Here is a 10,228-nt window from a genome sequence, read left to right on the forward strand (position 1 = left end):
AATTTATTTACAGATGGTTAGATGTAAACTTATAGACCAATGGACTATAATCTATATCTACTGAACATATCGTACATGTCACGTACCATGTTTGACACAATCTTTGTATAGAACACCAGCCAAAGAATACACTACGCTTTACAAAGAGATTCCAAATGTAACAGAATTCAACTCCCCGCTGAAAGTCAACGGAAAAATACAGTCACACCGAGAGAGCAGAGAAAATATAAAAATTAAAGTAAATTTAAACTTTATACAGTTTTAAATAAGGTTTTAACTCGAGTGTAGTAATGTGAATAAAACAAGTCGTGTAAGCCATCTTCTAGCGGTTATGTGTCTCTTGAGAGTAAAGTTTAAAAGGACCTAGTGTTCTCAGCAAATTGCCTAGGTTCTGTTTGGTACACTCGTTAAAACTATTTTACTGTATGTTAGTGCCTAAATTGCAGTTTTTACTATGGTCTGTGAGTACCACAATGTACTCTCGTGATTAAATGTGAAGTACTTTATTTCAATTATATTTTGTCTACACTGTTATAATATAGTTTTCTTAAATGTAAATATGCCCCGAAAAGTTAAGTTTTTAATGTATTAACATTAACTACAATGGGCTACCATACATTAAACATATTTTAATAATTGTATATTTACCACATATTGTAGTTACAATGGACCTAACAACATATATGTAGTAATATTATCCAACACAACTACACACGCACTTTGTCATGTTTAGTTTGGTTCCAAATAACCTCGCACAAGTGATCGCATTCACTGAGCCGCTGTGGTTATGACTAATAGCACTCAACTTTACAATATACAAACCACACAATCATATTTTTGTAATATTAAATAATAAACAGCTTGATGATTTGCCAATTTAATTTAATAATTTAACGGTCACAACAGTAGAAAATCAATTTTTGTTTTGTAATCAAGCAGGACTCACTGGTTGCTAAAATATTAAAGAATAGTGCAACAGATTCTATGAATCATAAAGAATATTTCAGAAATAGAAAATCGAAATAGAATGTGTAATCAAAACCTTGGCTTTCGAACAAAAACTACTCGATCAACGAAGCTGTCGAATTGATTTTTATATTTATAATAAAATAGCTTTACAGTTCAATTTTATAAAGAAGAATTGATTTGCTCACTCAACCCCAAGCAAAAAATCTTGAGAAATGCTTTTATCGCTTCCTTTGTTAAATCAACAAATCAAAGCGTTAAAATGTTTGTACAAAAATACCGAATGTATATATTTGCTATAATCAAAATAGAATCAATAATATTAATAGCAGCACGAGTGGGATATGTTCTTTTTATACGATAGGGGGAACACGAGTAGAGGGATCGCCTAATGAAAAGCAATCGGTGCTGCTTCGCCCATGGTCACCGGCAGTCACAATAAAAGTTCTAAGTAAGTTACCAACCCTTTGGAAGCCGGAGGTCAGAGGATACTTAGACCGCAGCTCCTAAAAAACGTGATTTTTTGCCGTAAAACGAAACTATGTAAAGAATCATAATAATTATTGTTTCGTAAAAACATGTGTACTTACACACAAATCTTACAGTAACGATGACATAGCAAAAATAACTTCAAGTGAGTACAGTCGTTCGGGACTAAAGACACATTTTAGCAATTTCTATTTAGACAGAAGATTTAGTTTTAAATAGATGGTTAGTACAAATTGTGTGTATTGTAAACTGTGGCTCAGCAACGTTATGAACATGCTTATTTATGGTTTATCTCTGTAATGATATTGGCACTAACACAAAGTATTTTGTTTATTTACAATTATATCGTAAAGAACTGATATACAACAGATCGTAATGTTTTTTGTACTCACAAACATATTGTGTGTATGTTTTTGATTTTGAAATATGCCAGTGATTCGTTGCGTTACTAAGAAATCTAGAATATATCTGAAATTGTTTACATTATAAAATTCAAACAAGCTCAACCCTTGACACAGATAGTTTTATTATTTCGCCACTTTTTTATAAGATAGGTCAAACGAGTAAACTGATCACCTGACAGTAAGCAATCAGTGCCACCCATGGACACCCGTAACCAGTAACAACAAAGAAATTACAAGTGCGATGCAAGTCTTGGGGGTAGCCTATTTGAATTGATTTCTTATTTGAGATGGTAGCTAAACACAAATCAAAAATGATGATCATGAGACGATTCAGTAAGAGAACTGTGAACTGTATGAATTGATTTGAAACATACATAATTATTATAATTAACATAACAAATAATCGGGGAGGAAAACATCGTAAGAAATCCGGGACATCGTGAGAAATACTAACCAGCATTAAGTAAGCGTGGTGATTAAAGTTCAAATCTTGTCCGTATGATAAGAGGCCTTTGGTTATCAGTGGCCACTTATAGGCTGTTGGTGATGATGATGATGATAACAAACCATAATATAACGGGTATTATGGGTCATGACATCCTTTATTGCAATATTCGAATTGAAACGTAATTACAAATCAATCAGTTACAATTAGTTGGAATTTAATCATGATATCAATATGAGCATCGTCAGCAAACATCAATAGATTTGTAAACTATATCTATATTAACATTGCTAGTCACATTTGAATTCTATGTTGACACTGCCTACATCGTACTATGCTTTCCTGCTTTCTAATGATTGAAACCAGTATGAAAAAGGTTATAGATGGATGACTTTGTCCGATTAGTAGTTACGAAATAACTGGATTTATTAAAGAAATAAATTATACCCTGTGATACTGAGCTATCTTAGTACAGGCATCTAATCTAACTTTATAAGGCTCGCTTCGCTATTAATATTTATTTTGTATTCTGCTTATTTATATCATTAATAAATAAAGATTAAATAACAAGAAGTCTGGAATAAAACATATGATGCTTACTTTTTATCCTACGGGTGAAGCCACTGATATAAGCTAGTACGTTATGAATCACCAACATAGCAAGTTATACATACATATTAATCTAGGTAGGTAGGTACTTACTGACTACTAGTATAATTCTGCTTACTAACCAAGTTATAAATATTATGATACATATATGTTTATGATGATTGCTTATTTTCTTTCACAATTATTTTTATTTTATACATAGGTCGTTATCAAACATAATAAATTATATTAAACATTTAATTCCTCGAACTGGTGCCGATAATAAAACAACACTTACATTTCGCCAGCGCAAAAATCCAAGGTACGGTGATAAGTAGATATTTTTTAATAAAGCTCATCCTTACTTGACTATAGGACTATTTCCACGGAATACAGAAAACTAGAAGTGTGATGTGGGCGTGGTACGCGTGTCATAATTAGGCCAATTTATACTATTTCACCAACAAGGCAGTTAACATAACCTTATAATGTACTTTTGGTCTTATCCCCACAGTGATTACCCGGTATTTACTGTCTGATAGAATTGATCCTAAATCCCAGTTTAAATCCTTTATTGGATGTGATATCCTGTCAAATCTTACTAAACAGTCAAACTGCTAACATAATCGACTTAAGATGTGTTCACCAAAACTTAGATATTATATAAACAAATTATTTTGATATAACCACAAATTTTTTTCACGTGAAACCAGATTTAAATAAAAACTATTTGCTAATTACCAAGGACTCCAGACATGGCTTCCTGCATCCCAGCCGTAAGTATGAAAACTCAAACAAGATGAAATTGTCCAAAGAATTTTTAAAGTTCTTAAGAACGTGACCGCCCGTGGATAGAGTTTCTACTAATTAGTCCTATTTAGCTTAATTCACAACGTCGACGACGTCAGTTTGTTCCAAATAAACTTTTTACTAAGTTGGAAGCTGAGAATTCTGAAGAATCCGTGCCGAAGACGATTCCATTACTCAGCTATGGTGGAGGAATGTGGTGGAACTTACGAAGTCCGTACTTGGAGGTACAACAATACTTCACTCGACTGTAATAATTTTGTAAGGAATGATCATACAAATTTAATTGGAGAATAAACAAATTATATTTCATTTAGGTACTACCAGGTAAAAAACTCGATAGATTATATTGGTCAAATATGGTTATTATTTGTCTCATTCATAATCTCAATCAACACGAATGTAATATCGTCGTAAGAGATTTGTGACATTATAATATTTACTTTACGTTTTTTATAGATCTAAAACTAGATAATAGACAACCCTCTTAGTTTAATAAGATCACGCTTTTCTTGGACCTAATTACTTTAAACAGAAATATGAGTGGAAAGTTGATTTCTCCGTAGCATAACACCTACGTGAAACCAAAAGCAAAAGTTTAGATAAAGGAGTTACTAAGATGTTTTTGTTAAAGTTATTTTGTTTGTAAACCGAACTCGCCTATTTTAGCCACGAAGAACACCTACGAAGTATATTGTGTAAGTATCTGTTTATATAATATTTTTAACCTAAATATCTACGCCCAAATCTCTTATAGAAGTGTGAGAGATATTCATTACGTTGTAGAAGGTAAATAGGTATTTATAGTGAACTATTCCCATCGGATATTTCCCCAAGAGCAACTGTAAACAGTTACATTGATCCGATAAATCGCGTATCATTTCTGTGTCTTCGTTCGACATGTGAGAGACACAGGCCAGATGTTCAAATGTTTCTGTGAACGTTGCCACATGAAAGGAGTGCCCTCTTTTCGTTCGCCCCATCACTTGGAAAATTTGACGTTTCAATTTTATTAATACTTACAAAACGTCTTTTGAAAAAATTGACGCGGTCGTATTTTTAAAGAGAAACCGAAGACGGAATGTCTTTAGTTTTTGTAAAAACTGTTTTAATCTTGAGAACATCGTCCGTTTTCGTGTCATTCATTTTATTTTTCTCTACTATTACGCTTTCTCTGCGCTGTTCTCAAATCTATCTCTATGATGGATAGCTTACAACTTTCTTAAAGAAAAGAATTTACTTTAAAATGTCAAACCACACGGAAACTTCGACCGTTGTAGCTTCTATGAAAGTTGGTCCTACATCAATAAAGCCAGGAGTTTCGACTCCGGAACTCTTACGCATACTTTATAATACTTTCTTATAGTGTAGAGTATTATAAAACAAGCAACAACAAGTTAACTAAACAGATAAAAAGTTCCTCTCTAAAAGTATTCGTGTGCACTCCTCTCCTCGACTACTTTTATTAGTTTCAGATCAAAGCGTCGAAAAAAATTTCAATACATTCCATCGACCAGCCATCTTAGAGATGGTTTGTTTTTTAAATCATTGGCTCTTTTTTGTCATTCAGTTAGTTCCACGTTAAACAAGCCTATTGCGTAACATTAGGCACAACAGCAAAATCTCTACTTCTAAAATATGTTCTAAAAATAATTAATTGTTAAAACTTAATTACACGTTTTTAGTTGCAAAACGTGAATAGATATTCATTCACGAGTTTATAGTCACCATACAAATAAAAACGATATTCAAAAGCTAAAAACTCAGCAAGATTAAAAACCCACTTTATAACTTGGGTATAAAAAGGCACGCAACAAGAAGCTGTTTCGGGTGTAATTCACAAAGTTTATATATAAAAGTTTGAAAGCAAGCATGTTTAGTGTATGGCAGACGGAGGAACGGAATTAAAGTTGTATTCGTTGAGGAACTAGGAACACGTTCATATGTTTCTTATGAAAAAAATACCGCAGTAATAGTCGACGTATCGTAAAAAAGGTCAGGGTGATACGGAATCGAGAGCGTGTTGAATTTTTTATCGCGCCTTCTATCTTGTAAAGCGAGTGTTATATGGATGTCTTGGTTCTTTACATAACGAATCGTACGCGAGGGAGATTGCTCCTACTAAATTTAGAGGCGTTTAAGTCGTTCACTGCTCGACTTCGTAGATCTGTATTTGCATGTTGAGACAATAACAATCTGGCCCTACTACCCCTACCACTGATTTGAAGTATATGGGGTTTCTTTGGAATGAACTTTTAGTTTTAGTAGTAACATTGTTTGTGGTTTTGTAAGTTTTAAAACCTACGACTGGTGAAAACGTTGTTGTATTATTCATAATGAGAACAAATCTGCGGGCGGTCCGCTAGTAAAATATCTGTGACCTTCTTTTTATACGTAAGCCAACGGTTTTAGTTTTGTAATTGTGCAAAAATAACCGAACAACTTTCCACTTCACGCGCACAACAAAGTTTTTGTTAATGACTGCCATTTTCTGTTTGACGAGCCAAATATTTTGGCACATCATAATTTACAGGCAACCTAAATAGTTTCGTCTGTCGGAATAAATAAGGGTTACGAGGCGGGTCGGTAACGAGTAATAAATTACCACAGTTATGGCGACTACATCAAAAGGGAACTGTTCCAAAAGAATCTGCTAACACCTCATAAAGTTAAGTAGAAGTGACACGACCTAATAACATTCACTAATTACACAAACTTGCTCAGCAAATCTGCTTCAGATTGACGAGTCATTTTGTGTCCACAGATTTTTAACTTATTACACATAATGGGCATGACAAACTTATTAATTCAGGCAGAAAATTTCACTGTTTTGTCGCATGATCACATCATAACACGCACGCTAATCTACCATTCTTCATGCCTACACATGTCACTCAAGCGCACTAGTTAAAAACGTTAAAAATTGGAAGCAAAGGCAACTCACGATATGTGAGATTTTATTTTATATTCCGAATACTGTTGGGGTTCCAAGCAACAACTACACAAATCAAGTTGAAACTAAAAAAGCTAAAAAAAAAAACAAAATACACGAGGATACGATGTGGTCGGCGAAATCGGGGTTAACGGGAACGGTTTGTTTACATGTTTGGTCGGTTTTCAAACTGGAGAATTGCGGACCACTGCATCGGGATATTTTAATTACCGGTGTTTGTTTTACAATTCATTAGCCACGTATATAAGTACTATGTAAATCTGATTTGCTAAATGGTATTTCCATTTACTAATCATATTTTAATGTGATATAGTCAAACTCAAAGTCAAAGTCAAAATTATTTATTTCAAATAAACCAGGAAGGCATTTTTGAACCAACGACCCCAATGATAGTCTTCATCTAATTACCTTCCTTTGCGTTTCTTTTATTTTGTCTAGGTATCAAATAGAAAATTACAATTCTACAACACAGGCAACGAAAAAAAAAAGGTATGTGAAATAACAAAGTTCAGGATCCTAAGACCAGCCGGTACCGGGGTGAAATGTGGTAGAGTGCGCGTACGAATATCAAGTAGCGTGCGGCATTACCCGCGCACATACAACTAGCGCGCACGTGTAATGGCGGGCGTGACGTCACGTCCGGACACGGAACAACGCGGTCTCATGCTGTATCATGAATTACATTACCCTCTACATGCTAAACTTTAACATTGACCCTTCACTTCATTACTTAAGAAGACTACGCAATGGACTGGTGACTCTTCTGGTGTGGCAGGTGTCCATGGGCGGCGCTGATTGCTTACTATCAAGAAATCCATCTGCTCGCATGGAATAGGGGCCAGAGTACCTCCGGGTCTATAACCCTCAGTGACATTTACAACGATTCCAATGAACAAGATATCAATGAACTGTGAAGAATTTTCAAGGCGCAAGCAGCAAAGGAACTGTTAACATGAGAATGGTGTACATACACTACAGCTTCTTAAAATATTTCTGTGTGCTCGTAGGTGTACTGGAAACATATAGGGGAAAGTGGGGGAAACACGAACACCTAAGGGAAAATATAAATAAAACAGTGGAATCAAATCACAGAGTTTCTTTAATTATTAAATTATAAACTTTACTTATCTAGCTAACGTATTACTAATCAACATCATTATTTTTTTTAATAAAATGTAACAAAATGACCGAAAAACAAAACCCTTAGTGTTCGGTTTTACCCAACTGATGTCGGGTAAAGCCGAACACCAAGTGGGGTAATCACGTACTAACCATTACTAAGGTAAATTGTAGTTTTTGGAACACAAGTATTTGCTGCTCTGCCAATGCTGAGTTTCTTGGTTTGAACATCGACTATAACCTTTTTGAGATCCTCTAAACTGTATTTAGTTTCAGTTTTTCTTTTATAATTACGGGGCATCTGAAACAATTTATTTGATGTTTAGCATTATCAAAATCACTCGACAACATAATTTAGTGCCACAAAGAAATCAACATAGACTGGAAAACACTATACCCTATTTGCCAATGGCTAGTTGGAAATAAAATATGAACAGGGAACTAACAAAAAAAGGAGAGAGGAGTAATGCCGAACGTTCGAGATTACCCCACATGCAGCGTTCGCCTTTACCCCACCGGGTCGAAAAAAATAAAATGGAAAATATATTTTAGATTATAAAACTTTTATCAAATGCGTCACTGTCATTTGAATGGTTAGTATGTAAGTTTCCCACTATGTAAAGGTTAAATAACTATTCTCAATAGAAATAAAGCTACACCAAGTTCAATTTATCAAAAACTTACATCGAAAACATTGAAAATATTAAAATTGACATACCTTGAAAAGTACGTGCGTCCGCGTCTCCCGTGTCATTGTCTGGCGCTGGTGGTGGCGTGATCTCTGAGTTACCGGCGAGTGGTATACGGCTATATCTTTCTAACATATTAAAACTATTGGGTTCGGGTTTACCCCGCGTTCGCGTTTACCCCACTTTCCCCTACTATTATCACTTGTGTGAAATATTTAATACCAACACTAGTATCGTTATTTTAAAAGAATCTATGGACGGATATAGCCCGTTGTTACTAAAATATTCAGGAAAACATTGTATAGGCTCACCCCCTATTACATGGGACTTATAACACAAAAGTGGGTGTACATTGTATAGCGGCATTTCGTGTCGTAATGAGCACCTCTGCCCGGGGGCCCGCTGTCTGGGGACATAAGGCGTGACGTTACATATAATAAATAATACACATTGTATAGGCAGGCAGCTAAATATTGATAAAAATATTATTACCCTTTCATTAAAACAACGGTCTAATCAATCCGCACTCGTATTTGTAGTTCCCAGTGAAATGTTCACGAAAGCACAAAACAATAAATACGCTAGCAATTGGTGGAATCTCGAATAACAACGTTTACCTTTTTCGTTTTGTAAAAATTGCATTGGTCGCACTCGCTCGAACAATTTATTGACACTGACTGAGCTTGGAAAAACAAAGACTGTCTGCTCCGTTTAATTTTAAATAAGTGTACAAGGAACCAAGTATAATGCTATAGAGAATTAAGTGGATACGACAAATGGAATATAGAATCTGTTGGAAGTGTCTATTATAAAATTATCATTCATTCAAGCGACACAACGTTGTGATTAGTTCGGACGTAGCGCTAATTAACAATCACCCCATTCACTGAGCTCTCTTCAGCCACTTTAAGATTCTGTTTTAGCGCCAAACAATGTTCTGCGCCACTTTTATTTTCCTTCTCTATTTAACTCTTTTCATTGGGGAGAAACTTAATTCTTCCGTTCTTAATTTATCATTGTCTTTCAGTTGTTTTTACAATTGTTTTTGGTTTTTTTTTTTGTAATGGATATTTTCCAAATGAAATACAGGTGGGTCCGATTTTAAAGTTCGATTTTGATTGTTCATTAGACTTTTCCAAGTCACTGAAAGTAGGCATTGCATTCAATTCAATTCCAGTCCAGGTAAGTTTATTGCCTATGAATTCCAAAGCAAATTAGCTTTAGTTTATTTTAATTCATAAAAGCACGATTTCATAGAGAAACAAAATTATGTAACTCTTGAATTTTTTAGATTACCAGAATTTTCAATTATCGTCATTATAATAAATACCTAGTGCACGCGCAAATATGTGAAAGAAATACAAATTCAATATTAAAGTAACAAGAAAAAAACGCAATTTTTTCATTAGGATCAATTAACGAAGTTCGATAAGTAAACAAATGTGATGCTGGAATATATCGTGTTCCATTTAAACTGCTTCATTTTGGGCATCGAGCCGATATCGATTCGTAAGGCTAAACTAATATGAGCCTTCGACAACAACAATAAGGTGCAATATCCAATGCAAATTTAGTTTGCTCCCCAGTACAACGAGCTCTTGCTAATTCCAATTCGCATGTGGCGATGACGGCAACTTTTATTTTTTGGTACTTTTCTACTGCAAAAGTAGAACTAGGAACGCTTAGAGTTGTTGAGTTGGCTTCTTCCAAACTTTTGTCGCTAACAGATTTATAAGTTTCGGGATCTTGCTCTCGAATATTTTATTGT

The 10,228-nt window shown here is 34.5% G+C and overlaps 1 long non-coding RNA gene across 1 annotated transcript; it reads right to left on the reverse strand.

The window, feature by feature from the left end:
- Positions 1–7,733: 7,733 nt before the first annotated feature.
- On the reverse strand, positions 7,734–8,652 carry LOC126912891 (uncharacterized). The gene is made up of 2 exons (XR_007707500.1): positions 8,490–8,652; positions 7,734–8,072 (listed from the first exon to the last, which is right to left on the reverse strand). It is a non-coding gene; the product is annotated as an uncharacterized LOC126912891 (long non-coding RNA).
- Between the last annotated feature and the right edge of the window lie 1,576 nt (positions 8,653–10,228).

The sequence above is a fragment of the Spodoptera frugiperda genome, chromosome 31 (assembly GCF_023101765.2).
Source record: "Spodoptera frugiperda isolate SF20-4 chromosome 31, AGI-APGP_CSIRO_Sfru_2.0, whole genome shotgun sequence".
Taxonomy (NCBI): Eukaryota; Metazoa; Arthropoda; class Insecta; order Lepidoptera; family Noctuidae; genus Spodoptera; species Spodoptera frugiperda.